General features: G+C 41.2%; 1 protein-coding gene across 3 annotated transcripts in view; it reads right to left on the bottom strand.

Annotated features, from left to right (window-relative positions):
* Window positions 1-14575, bottom strand: part of ASTN2 (astrotactin 2) — a 914376-nt gene that overhangs the window by 495168 nt on the left and 404633 nt on the right. The gene's annotated exons all lie outside the window — the stretch shown is intronic.

The raw sequence follows: 14575 nt of genomic DNA on the forward strand, positions 1-14575 counted from the left end.
TTGGAACAGGGGTCACTCACTAATACCCCACAGTGGGGAGGCAGATTATATCCCTCGGAAGCACTGGCTGAGTATAAGGGAAATTGCATGCTGGCCCCCTGGCCTTGGTTGCGTTTTGTTTTGTTTTATTGTATGAGAGATAGAGAAAGAGAGAGAGAGAGAGAGAGAGAGAGAGAAGGATTCAAAGAAATCTGTAGCACCTCTAAAAGAAAAGCAGCACTTATGCAATGGAAGATGCCTTAATGTTGGGATATAATAAGGAAAAAGGTGGAGTTTGGGGTGAACTGGGTACTACAGGCTCTATCAAAATGAAGCAGGTGCAACTCAGCTCTAGACAGCTCTTGCCAAATGGGTCTAAAGGTAAGTGGTGCAAGGACTTCAGGTTTTCATCAGGAGAGGCTGAAAATTGACATTTTTATTGTAATCAACCAATTTGGAAATGATGGTTTAAATTTGTTCTTGAAAGCTTGTGTGGGCCAAACAAAAGACCCCCCCTCCACACACACACATACACACTTATACAGCCATATATGGGTTACATACATATATACACATACATATATTACGTATATTCTTTGGGGTCAAGGAACAGAAGCCCATTCAGGGTGGCTGCATATTGGGTGTAAATGCTGAGTGTATATATGTAGCAATATAGTGAAGGTAGAATTTCACAGAGGGAAATGGGGGAACAAAGAGTTCAAATAGGACCAGGTTCCTCAAAGCTGGACTTGGAGAGTGGTTCTAGATTTATGACAGATCTAGAGACCTCAGCAGAAGGAGATCTTAAATTGTTTCAAAATTAGCATGACTTGGCTTCTCTCCCTACATCTGCTTCTCTCTACCTCACCATCAAGCAACAAAATCTTTCCATGTAGGCAATTTAAATTTTCCAAAGAGGGACTCAATTAATAGACATCCTGTGGGTTTGGCAGCAACCTCTTTGTCAGGTCCCATCAGACCCTGCTGGCTAACCAATGGTCGGGTTCGTCTTGCCTCTGGTACCCAGCTGTGGTCCAATGGGCAACGGTCAGAGAGGCAGGGCCACATCAAACCCTACCTGGCTGCCCTGAGGATCTAAGATTCCCTGGAAAGGATATGGGCATGGCAGGCAATGTTATCTTCTCTAACTCATACACATGTTATGATTTATATCATCATACAGAATGAGTTCCTAAATAAAAGCACAGTGGACAATATGGTTTTGGTGAGGATGAAAGAGGACTCTATGTGAAAAGCACTGGGAGTAGATAGCATCTGGCTGGGAGAAAAGGAAATGACCACATTTGAAGTTGGCCTTAAAATCCTTGGCAGCTAAAGCAAAAAAAGAAGAAGTCTGTTGGATTCCATATTTTAAATTTCTGGCAAGGGGAGATATGCAAATCGATCTCCAAAGCCATATTTTCCCCTCTGGAACTAAGCCCGAGCAGAAACATGTCACATGGGTCCTTGTGCAAGGCACTGAACGTCAGTATCAACTACAGATTTTTCTTTTAAAAAGCACAGTCATGCTGTTTAAGTGGATAATTCTTGTATTTATTCTCACTAAAGACTGAGGGATGGATATTGAATTATGTCCCAGGGCTGAGTTTGGCTAATCCCACTACTTTAGGAAAGCTACACAGCACAGGGATAAAGAGAATAGAGTCAGCAAGATATGTATTCAGATCTTCACTCCGCTACCCACCAGCTCTGTAAACTTGGACAAGAAAACAAATCCTCAGTTATATCCTATGAAAGCTGTGATTTCCCCTTCACAGGGTTAAAAAAAGATAAGGATTTAATGAGACAATGCATTTGTCTTAGGTCAGGTTCACCAGAAATCACTCTTAATGGCAGAGACTGGCATGCAGCAGGTTTTTTGGGGTGTTCTCTTGTGAGGGCATGAGCAAAGAGGGGTTGGGCAGAGGGAGAAGGTGGATCGCCATGCCGTTGTAGCAAAGCCCTCAGCTGATCCCACGGGAAGCCCTGGAACTAAGATGGTCCTTCTGAGTTGTTCCAAATCAAGATAAGGGTGTCAGGTCTTCGTATCCCCATATAGCCAGTCATAGGCTGTCAGACTTCCCTGGGGAAGGGACATAAACTTGGATGAAGTGGTCCCCTTTAATGGAGGGCATTTCTCCAAGGAAGACTGAGAGAGAGTGGTCAACCGTCAACATTCCAGGCGGCTGCGGGAATGAGTGCCCCTGTTCTAATGAGAGATTTGGAAGCAGCATTACAACATCCACTATAGTCCGTGAAGTCCCTGGCACACGGGGGAATCTCAGCTTGCTGGAGCTATTTTCATTACTACTTGGATTTCTTATGAGCTTGGAAGCTCTGAATGCAATACTGGTTAACAGATCTTTTCAAACATGAGAAATATGATTCTCATTGGAAGCGACTCACTCGAGAGCAGGTTATCCTCAGCTTCCTTAAAAAGATACTACGCCTAGGTATACTGTTGGTTTAATGACACAAGGAAGTGACCATCCTTTGAACGCACTCTCTGGTCCAGAGCCTTGCAGCATAGGTATGTCCCTGCTTTTACAGAAGGACAACGTGACGTTCAGAGAGATGTTGACTTAGCCAAACTTGCACAACTAGTAAGTGGCCAAAGGGAAACTGAACCCAGGTTTCTCAGCATTCAAAGCTCGGACCTGCCCATTATCCCAGACTGTCTTGAGAACTGGAGCTTTGGTTGGGTATCAGGCAGAGTTGCCTTCCTTGGTCTTTCTACTCCTCCTCTGGGAGTCTGTGCATCCCCCTTCAGTGTGTTTCTATAGTGTTGAAGGGCTTTTGCTTCCTCTAATAGGTTGTGATCTCCTGCAGGGAAGGATTTGTTCATTACTCCGTTGCGATCCAGCTCTCAGTAAAAAGGCTTTGCACATATTAGGAGCTTGGTGACTATCTGCTTGATGAAATAATGAAATCAAAATTCCATGCTTGATAAAAGGAGCCTGAATTTTAACTCAGGCAAGATGGTTCTGTGGGACGTGAGGCCACCATCTTCTTGGTCTGCTGGATTTAAGTCACTATTCCTCGCCCCAGCAACTCATTTCTTGATTTACTGGCCTGTAGTGTGGTGAGCAGCACGAGCTTGGACTCTTAACAAATTTTGGCGCAGCCAGCCAGGAGCCTTGCTACTTGTGGCTAGCCAGCCCTGGTTGGGGAATTTGGGGGTAAGGCCCTAGCAGCTGCCGGGACAGCTTGTCCTGAGGATCTTTCCCTTCAAAATTCCCCAAAGTGGCACTGGCTTCCCCAGAGCTTGACGGTTGGAGCAACAAATCGACGTTCGGGAGCCAACAAGCTCCATACAGTAGGGATCAACTCCCAGAGGTGATGTTATTATAAGGGTCAAAGGGCAGGAACTCTTTAATAAGTCTTTTGAATTGTCATAAGAAAAAAGGTACAACTGCTTCACAACAGACATACCGTGTGTATGAAAGGCTCTTGGTGCTGCAGCCAGGAGTCAGTGCTATGCCTCTGAGGTGGGAGAGCCAACTTCAGGACACTGGTCCACAAGAGACCTCCCAGCACCACGTAATATCAAACGGCGAAAATCTCCCAGAGATCTCCATCTCAACATCAACACCCAGCTTCACTCAATGACCAGCAAGCCACAGTGCTGGACACCCTATGCCAAACAACTAGCAAGACAGGAACACAACGCCACCCATTAGCAGAGAGGCTACCTAAAATCATAGTAAGGCCACAGACACCCCAAAACACACCACCAGTTGTGATCCTGCCCAACAGGAAGACAAGATCCAGCCTCATCCACCAGAGCACAGGCACTAGTCCCCTCCACCAGGAAGCCTACACAACCAACTGAACCAACCATAGCCACTGGGGACAGACACCAAAAACAACGGAAACTACGAACCTGCAGCCTGTGAAAAGAAGACCCCAAACACAGAAAGATAAGCAAAATGAGAAGACAGAAAAACACACAGCACATGAAGGAGCAAGATAAAAACCCACCAGACCTAACAAATGAAGAGGAAATAGGCAGTCTACATGAAAAAGAATTCAGAATAATGATAGTAAAGATGATCCAAAATCTTGGAAATAGAATAGAGAAAATGCAAGAAACATTTAACAAGGACCTAGAAGAACTAAAGAGCAAACAAACAGTGATGAACAACACAATAAATGAAATGAAAAATACTCTAGATGGGATCAATAGCAGAATAACGGAGGCAGAAGAACGGATAAGTGACCTGGAAGATAAAATAGTGGAAATAACTACCTCAGAGCAGAATAAAGAAAAAAGAATGAAAAGAACTGAGGACAGTCTCAGAGACCTCTGGGACAACATTAAACACACCAACATTAGAATTATAGGGGTCCCAGAAGAAGAAGAGAAAAAGAAGGGACTGAGAAAAAATTTGAAGAGATTATAGTTGAAAACTTCCCTAATATGGGAAAGGAAATAGTTAATCAAGTCCAGGAAGCATAGAGAGCCCCATACAGGATAAATCCAAGGAGAAACACGCCAAGACACATATCAATCAAACTGTTAAAAATTAAATACAAAGAAAACATATTAAAAGCAGCAAGGGAAAAACAACAAATAACACACAAGGGAATCCCCATAAGGTTAACAGGGGATCCTTCAGCAGAAACTCTGCAACCCAGAAGAGAGAGGCAGGACATATTGAAAGTGATGAAGGAGAAAAATCTACAACCAAGATTACCCAGCAAGGATCTCATTCAGATTTGATGGAGAAATTAAAACCTTTACAGACAAGCAAAAGCTGAGAGAGTTCAGCACCACCAAACCAGCTTTACAACAAATGCTAAAGGAACTTCTCTAGGCAAGAAACACAAGAGAAGGAAAAGACCTACAATAACAAACACAAAACAATTAAGAAAATGGGAATAGGAACATACATATCAATAACTACCTTAAATGTAAATGGATTCAATGCTCCCACCAGAAGACACAGACTGGCTGAATGGATACAAAAACAAGACCCATATACATGCTGTCTACAAGAGACCCCCTTCAGACCTGGGGACACATACAGACTGAAAGTGAGGGCATGGAAAAAGATATTCCATGCAAATTGAAATCAAAAGAAAGCTGGAGTAGCAATTCTCGTATCAGACAAAACAGACTTTAAAATAAAGACTATTACAAGAGAAAAAGAAGGACACTACATAATGATCAAGGGATCGATCCAAGAAGAAGATATAACAACTGTAAATATTTATGCACCCAACATAGGAGCACATCAATACATAAGGCAAATACTAACAGCCATAAAAGGGGAAATCGACAGTAACACATTCATAGTAGGGGACTTTAAAACCCCACTTTCACCAATGGACAGATCATCCAAAATGAAAATAAATAAGGAAACACAACCTTTAAATGATACATTAAACAAGAGGGACTTAATCCATATTTATAGGACATTCCATCCAAAAACAACAGAATACACATTTTTCTCAAGTGCTCATGGACCATTCTCCAGGATAGACCATATCCTGGGTCACAAATAAAGCCTTGGTAAATTTAAGAAAATTGAAATCGTATCAAGTATCTTTTCCAACCACAACGCTATGAGACTAGATATCAATTACAGGAAAAAATCTGTAAAAAATACAAACACATGGAGGCTAAACAATACACTATTTAATAATGAAGTGATCACTGAGGAAATCAAAGAGGAAGTAAAAAAATACCTAGAAACAAACGACAATGGAGACAAGACGACCCAAAACCTATGGAATGCAGCAAAAGCAGTTCTAAGAGGGAAGTCTATAGCAATACAATCCTACCTTAAGAAACTGGAAATATCTCAAATAAACAACCTAACCTTGCACCTAACGCAATTAGAGAAAGAAGGACCAAAAAACCCCAAAGTTAGCAGAAGGAAAGAAATCATAAAGATCAGATTAGAAATAAATGAAAAAGAAATGAAAGAAACAATTGCAAAGATCAATAAAACTAAAAGCTGGTTCTTTGAGAAGATAAACAAAATTGATAAACCATTAGCCAGACTCATCAAGAAAAGAAGGGAGAAGACTCAAATCAATAGAATTAGAAATGAAAAAGGAGAAGTAACAACTGACACTGCAGAAATACAAAAGATCCTGAGAGATTGCTACAAGCAACTCTATGCCAATAAAATGGACAACCTGGAAGAAATGGACAAATTCTTAGAAATGCACAACATGCCAAGACTGAATCAGGAAGAAAGAGAAAATATGAACAGAACAATCACAAGCACTGAAATTGAGACTGTGATTAAAAATTTTCCAACAAACAAAAGCCCAGGACCAGATGGCTTCACAGGCGAATTCTATCAAACATTTAGAGAAGAGCTAACACCTATCCTTCTCAAACTCTTCCAAAATATAGCAGAGGGAGGAACACACCCAAACTCATTCTACAAGGCCACCATCACCCTGATACCAAAACCAGACAAAGATGTCACAAAGAAAGAAAACTACAGGCCAATATCACTGATGAACATAGATGCAAAAATCCTCAACAAAATACTAGCAAACAGAATCCAACGGCACATTAAAAGGATCATACACCATGGTCAAGTGGGGTTTATTCCAGGAATGCCAGGATTCTTCAATATAGGCAAATCAATCAACATGATTCAGCATTTTAACAAACTGAAGGAGAAAAAACATATGAACATCTCAATAGATGCAGAGAAAGCTTTTGACAAAATTCAACAACCATTTATGATAAAAACCCTGCAGAAACTAGGCATAGAGGGAACTTTCCTCAACATAATAAAGGCCATATATGACAAACCCATAGCCAGCGTCGTCCTCAGTGGTGAAAAACGGAAAGCATTTCCACTAAGATCAGGAAAAAGACAAGGTTGCCCACTATCACCACTATTATTCAACATAGTTTTGGAAGTTCTAGGCACAGCAATCAAGGAAGAAAAAGAAATAAAAGGAATCCAAATCGGAAAAGAAGAATTAAAGCTGTCACTGTTTGCAGATGACATGATACTATACATAGAGAATCCTAAAGATGCTACCAGAAAACTACTAAAGCTAATCAATGAATTTGGTAAAGTAGCAGGATACAAAATTAATGCACAGAAATCTCTGGCATTCCTATACACTAATGATGAAAAATCTGAAAATGAAATTAAGAAAACACTCCCATTTACCACTGCAACAAAAAGAATAAAATATCTAGGAATAAATCTACCTAAGGAGACAAAAGACCTGTATGCAGAAAATTATAAGACACTGATGAAAGAATTTAAAGATGATACAAATAGATGGAGAGATATACCATGTTCTTGGATTGGAAGAATCAACATTGTGAAAATGACTCTACTACCCAAAGCAATCTACAGATTCAACGCAATCCCTATCAAACCACCACTGGCATTTTTCACAGAACTAGAACAAAAAATGTCACAATTTGTATGGAAACACAAAAGACCCTGAATAGCCAACGCAATCTTGAGAAAGAAAAATGGAGCTGGAGGAATCAGGCTCCCTGACTTCAGACTATACTAGAAAGCTACAGTAATCAAGACAGTATGGTACTGGCACAAAAACAGAAGTATAGATCAATGGAACAGGATAGAGAGCCCAGAGATAAACCCATGCACGTATGGTTCCCTTATCTTTGATAAAGGAGGCAAGAATATACAGTGGAGAAAAGACAGCCTCTTCAATAAGTGGTGCTTGGAAAACTGGACAGGTACATGTAAAAGTATGAGATTAGAACACTCCCTAACACCATACACAAAAATAAGCTCAAAATGGATTAAATATATAAATATAAGGCCAGAAACTATCAAACTCTTAGAGGAAAACATAGGCAGAACACTCTATGACATAAATCACAGCAAGATCCTTTTTGACCCACCTCTTACAGAAATGGAAATAAGAACAAAAATAAACAAATGGGACCTAATGAACTTAAAAGCTTTTGCACAGCAAAGGAAACCATAAACAAGACCAAAGACAACCCTCAGAATGGGAGAAAATATTTGCAAATGAAGCAATTGACAAAGGATTAATCTCCAAAATTTACAAGAAGCTCATGAAGCTCAATAACAAAACAACAAACAACCCAATCCAAAAATGGGCAGAAGACCTAAATAGACATTTCTTCAAAGAAGATATAGACTGCCAACAAACACATGAAAGAATGCTCAACATCACTAATCATTAGAGAAATGCAAATCAAAACTACAATGAGGTATCACCTCACACCAGTCAGAATGGCCATTATCAAAAAATCTAGAAACAAGAATTGCTGGAGAGGGTGTGGAGAAAAGGGAACACTCTTGCACTGCTGGTGGGAATGTAAATTGATACAGCTACTATGGAAAACAGTATGGAGGTTCCTTAAAAAACTACAAATAGAACTACCATATGACCCAGCAATCCCAGTACTGGGCATATACCCTGAGAAAACCATAATTCAAAAAGAGTCATGTACCAAAATGTTCAATGCAGCTCTATTTACAATAGCCAGGACATAGAAGCAACCTAAGTGTCCATCATCGGATGAATGGATAATGAAGATGTGGTACATATATACAATGGAATATTACTCAACCATAAAAAGAAACAAAATTGAGTTATTTGTAGTGAGGTGGATGGATCTAGAGTCTGTCATACAGAGTGAAGTAAGTCAGAAAGAGAAAAACAAATATCGTATGCTAACACATATATATGGAATCTAAGGAAAAAAAAAAAGGTCATGAAGAACCTAGGGGTAAGACGGGAAAAAAGACACAGACCTACTAGAGAATGGACTTGAGGATATGGGGAGGGGGAAGGGTAAGATGTGACAAAGCGAGAGAGTGGCATAGACATATATACACTACCAAACGTAAAATAGATAGCTAGTGGGAAGCAGCCGCATAGCACAGGGAGATCAGCTCGGTGCTTGGTGACCACCTAGAGGGGTGGGATAGGGAGGGTGGGAGGGAGGGTGACGCAAGAGGGAAGAGATATGGAAACATATGTATATGGATAACTGATTCACTTTGTTATAAAGCAGAAACTAACACACCATTGCAAAGCAATTATACTCCAATAAAGATATTTAAAAAAAAATTCCATGCTTGACTAGAGGAAAGTTCAGCTTACTTTATGATGGAATTGGGAAGTAGAAATGCTTCCTCATTGATCCCAAAGTTTAATATTTTTCAGCCTGTGGGAGCCAGAACACAAGACTAGCCCTTCAATGTCTCCCTAGTTCCAAAACAAAACTTGAAGTTTGCTATCGTGGCTCCTGAGCTCTTGTTCACCCCATGGGCTTGTGATGTGGATGATTAGAGATGCCAGAGGGACTCAGTGTGAAGGGGCAAAGGTGTGTGGCAGGGAGTTGCCACATCAGAGAGTGAAAGGAAGTACCTGCAAAATCTAATCAAGGCTCAATCTATGTGTTCATTTAGCCAACAGTTATTAAACTGCTCCTTGAGTAAGAAATAGACATAAAGATTGAAAAACAGACTGACTCCATCAAGAAATTTGTAGAATAATGAGGGAGATCAAACGTACGCACAGGTAGATATAATACATCCTAGAGTGTTGTAAGAACTGCCTGAAAGGGATGGGCATTAAGTGGAAATAAGGGGAAGGAAAAAGGGGGATTGGAGAGGAATCATTAGAGTCGGTCTTTAAGCTAGATCTTGAAGAATGCAAAAAAGAACAACGAACTAGGCAAAAGCTGAGGCGGAATTTGCCCCTTAAGCCTCGGCTTCAGACCTGGCTCATATGCCTCTTAATCTCTCTAATACGTACAAGGTATTCCACTCAACTAACAGCTATGTATGCCCTGTTATAGATTCATCCATTCATTCATACACTTGTTCATTTAACAAATAAAGCACCTACTATGTGCCATGCCCTGTTCCTATGCTCTGGATGAGCAAAATATGGTGTCTGTCCACTGAAAACTTGTAGTCCAGGAAGGAAGGAAGTTCAAAGTGACAAATCTAAGGCAAAGCATGAGTGTTTTTAATCCTCTTTTTCTTACTCTCCCATCTAGACTGTGTATTTCTTGAAGGCAAAGACCGTGCCTTATGTAACTGTGCTATCACCACAGTGCTTAGGGTACAGTGGAGTTTCAGAACGTGTGTGTGTGTTGTGTATGTGTGCATGTGTGTGTTGAATGAGGGTGGGGGAAGGGAGAAAGTGTTATAAGCCAAAGAGTAGCGAGCAGTTCTCCCTGGGTAAATTCTACCAGTACTTCGAGAATAAATATTTACAGAGGAAAGGAATACAAATGCCTTATTCCATGTGTCTCATATATCTCTAGTTTTCCAGCGGACCCCTGCTTTATCTTCTTGACTTTGGATCAAATGCATTCCCTTTTTCTGGGTGCTCTGAGAGTCTTCTTTTGTGCTCAAGTCAACTTCCTCAGAGTGCAATGACTCCGAAATGAATCTTTGCCAAAATCTCAACTTCAAAATGTCATGTTTCCTTATTTTAAAATATATACATATTTTTCTCTCACTGGCTGTGGGAATATACATCATCTAATTAGCCAAATGGATTTTCAGTTCAGCCCAATCGTTTCCTTATTTTGCATCTGAAGTGCGGTGCTACTCAGGGGACCGCCTGGGCACGGAGGTACTCATTAACTCTGATCTTCAATTACATTGATTATAAGCCTGCTTCTTTAACTGTGTGGCATAGATCGGGGTGAACTGGGGAGCTCAGGACACTCCGTAGTGGAGTCGGAAAAGCCAGAGACACATCAGCCCCCAAAGACACAGAGAGCTACAGATGAGAACTAAAAATACCACGGAAGGAGGTAGCATCAGACAAAACCGCCTGGAGAGCCAGACAGCTGCGCAAATCTCTTTCACTGCACCTCAAATCATGACACAGACCTCTGAAAACCATGGATAGAAAATTTCAAAAGAAGGCTCTGGTCACAGTGGTGAATGGGGAGCAGAGGAGGAAAGGATTGTATGGCTGAAAGATGGTCTTCACATAGGAAGCTCAGGGAATTTTTTTAGCCCAACGTATTCTCTCTCTCCTGTTCCCTCTTTCTTTGGGTGCAAAATAATTACAGGCTTCCTTCTTTCTGTTATATCATGTTTCCCCATGAGGATCCCATCTGACTTGGACCTGGGAGAAACGTCTTTCCGGGACACAGGAGGAAGTGTGATGAAGCAGGAATAAGGAGCGCATCTACCTTCAGCCCAATAGACCCCTGAAGAACACACCCACTCCTACCTCTTCCCCCAACCACCCAATCCACAGAGCCCCACACAATGTAGAATGAATACATTCTACCACCAGCCATTGACTAAACACTGTTTAAGGAGTGATCAAACTCTGCAAAAGTGAGGTTAAAAACAACAGTTTGAGGGTTTGGGAGAGTAAGCAGAGCCAGTGTGGGTAGCTGGAGGTGCTCAGCCTCTGGGAGAGAGCAACAGCTCTCTAGGGTCGCAGGGTTGAGGGGTGATTCTCTTACAGGCATCTGAGAGAGGAATCTGCCACTCGATGCCTTAATCTGACTTTCTCCTTCCAGCCCTCTTCCCTTCTTCCATTTCTTCCTCTTTTCCTTGGATCAACTTCAACCTATTTCTCTGTACTCTCTCTATCTGTTATGGGCTGACTTGTGTCCACCCAAAATTCATTTGTTGAAATCGTAATGTCCAGTACCTCAGAATATGACTGTACTTGTTGAAAGGATCTTTCAAGAGGTAATTACGGTTAAATGAAGTCATCAGGGTGGGTCCAATATGGCTGGTGTCCTTCCGTGAAGAAGCGATTAGGATACAAGCACACACAGAGGGAAGACCGTGTGAAGACCAAGGAGAAGACAGCCATAAGACAGCCATCGACAAGCCAAGGAGAGGGGTCCTCAAAAGAAACCCTGCCAACACCTTGATCTCAGACTTCCAGCCTCCAGAACTGTGAGGAAATAAATGTCTGTCGTTTAAGCCACATAGTCTGCGGTACTTTGTTATGGCAGCCCTAGCAAACTGATGTATTACCTCTTTTTTGACAGCAACTATCTCTTAAACCTGGCATTTGCTCCATTTATTAACCTTTATTTTGTGTCATTGGTCCCTGTGGATCACTTCTCAGAATAAAGTTTTGAAATGTATAAAACATAATGCATAGTATTACAAAGGAAACCAGTAACTGAACTAGAGTTCTATCCATGGACCCCCTTGGGGGTTAGTAGAGTCCAGGATAAAAACCCTCGTCTGAACTAAGCTATTTTCATTCATTCCACAGGTGCCCAGTCTGCTGCCTGACCTGGTTCCAAGTACTCCCAACACCACTGGATGGGCAGAGGGAATGGCGGCTTGGCTGCAATGAATATGTAATCTTGCTACAGTATGTGAATGAGATACATATGACAAAGGAGAAGAAAGACACTAAGAAAATGCTACGATAGTCCAGTGGCTAACTGAAAGAGGGTTACCGCTTTCCTTTTGTTTATTGTACATGAAAATACTGGGGGTTTGTTGGTTTTTTTTTTTTTTGCTGTATGCAGGCCTCTCACTGCTGTGGCCTCTCCCGCTGTGGAGCACAGGCTCCGGACGCACAGGCTCAGTGGCCATGGCTCACGGGCCCAGCCGCTCCGCAGCATGTGGGACCTTCCCGGACTGGGGCACGAACCCAGGTCCCCTGCATCAGCAGACGGACTCTCAACCACTGTGCTACCAGGGAAGCCCGGAAATACTGTTTTTTAAGGTCTAAGGAAGATAGAAACTTGGTTAAGATCAGAATTTTCTTGGAACAATCATACAATAGATAAGAACTGTCTGACGCTAAGTTAACAGGTTTAATTCTAAAGTGTTAGAAAACTCTAGAGTTTCTCAGTTTTTTTTTTGTTTGTTTGTTTGTTTGTTTTTCTGTGTATGGCCATGCCACGGGGCTTGTGGGATCTTAGTTCCCCGACCAGGTATCAAACCCGAACCTGTACCCACTGCATTGGGAGCGTGGAGTCTTAACCACTGGACCGCCAGGGAAGTCCCTCTCAACTTTTAATTTTTTTTATCACCACACACGAAACAACCTATTTAGACCTTTTTTCCCCTAATCACTCCCCCACCCATAAACTTTTAATACCACAGATATCCTGTATATCTGTTTATGTACTGTGCTTTTGTTGTACATAAAAGGATTAAGATTTTTTGTGCCCCTCTCCCTGTACTTCCCAAGAATCAGTTTCATCCCTTTGGAAGTATTACTGTCCTCACTGAGAATGGATGCTCCAGGGAGACCCTCTTCCTTTAGAAATAAAGAAACTGAGGGCTAAGGAAGGAGAGAGATGTGCCCCAGATCCCACTGGGATTAGTGAAATGTCCATAACTAAAACCTAGATTTTACGACTCCCAGCCTCTTAGCAACGTGATGGAGGTGACGGTCAAAGAGGTGAACTGAATTTCCCAAGGCAACAGAGCTGGAAAGTGTTGAGTATGGACCAGAACCTGAGTGCTGTGACTTCTAGCTCAGTGTTTGTTCTAGGATTTCACACTGACAATGAAGAATAAATTCCACTGCTGAGTAGTATTTTGTATATATACACCACATCTTCTTTATCCATTCATCTGTCCATGGACATTTAAGTTCCTTCCATGTCTTGGCTACTGTAAATAGTGCTGCTATGGACATTGGGGTGCATGTGTCTTTTTGAATTAGAGTTTTCTCTGGATATATGCACAGGAATGAGATTGCAGAGTCATATGGTAACCCTATTTTTAGTTGTTTTAAGGAACGTCTATAAAAAAAGAATGAAATAATGCCATTTGCAGCAACATGGACGGACCTAGAGATTACCATATTAAGTGAAGTAAGTCAGAGAAATATCGTATGATATCACTTATATGTGGGATCTTAAAAAAAATGATTCAAATGAGCTTATTTACAAAATAGAAACAGACTCAACAGACATAGAAAACAAACTTATGGGCACCAAGGGAATAGTGGGGGGCGGGGGGAAGAGAGCTAAATTAGCATTTTAGGGTTAACATATACAAACTACTACGTATAAAATAGGCAAAAACAAGGGCCTACTGTAGAGCACAGGGAACCATACTCAGTATCTTGTAATAACTTTTAATGGAAAAGAATCTGAAAAAGAATATATATATATATATATATATATACATACATATATTCTGATATATATATATATATATGTATCTGAATCACTTTGCTGTACACTCGAAAGTAACACAACATTGTAAATGAACTACACTTCAATAAATAAAAAATAAACAAAGAATAGATTCCATGAAAGTTAAGTTGTCATGAGGCTAGAGATCCTTCGATGGGAAGATGAAATGCTAATACCCTTGTGAGGTCCATGTCATAGAAGAAACATGGAAGAATCCATCACTAGATGTCCCAGAAAAGGAAGCATGGCTATAGACAGGCCACTGGTGTTCTAGGTTAGCAAAAGAGTTATTTCCAAAGAAAGCTGTTTCAAAGCACTTGCTCCCTCTCCCCAAATAGAGGTTTCCCTGTAGTGCCAGACCCATATTTGCTCCAGGCAATTGTGTTTCTATGCTTTCTATCTTCCCCACCTCAAAATGTGATCAAAGTCTAGCTAAAACAGATTGCCACAGAATTCCACAAGCCTTTATGTATCCTTGCTCTTGCTTCAAGG

The sequence above is a fragment of the Phocoena phocoena genome, chromosome 6, assembly GCF_963924675.1.
Source record: "Phocoena phocoena chromosome 6, mPhoPho1.1, whole genome shotgun sequence".
NCBI classification, from domain to species: domain Eukaryota; kingdom Metazoa; phylum Chordata; class Mammalia; order Artiodactyla; family Phocoenidae; genus Phocoena; species Phocoena phocoena.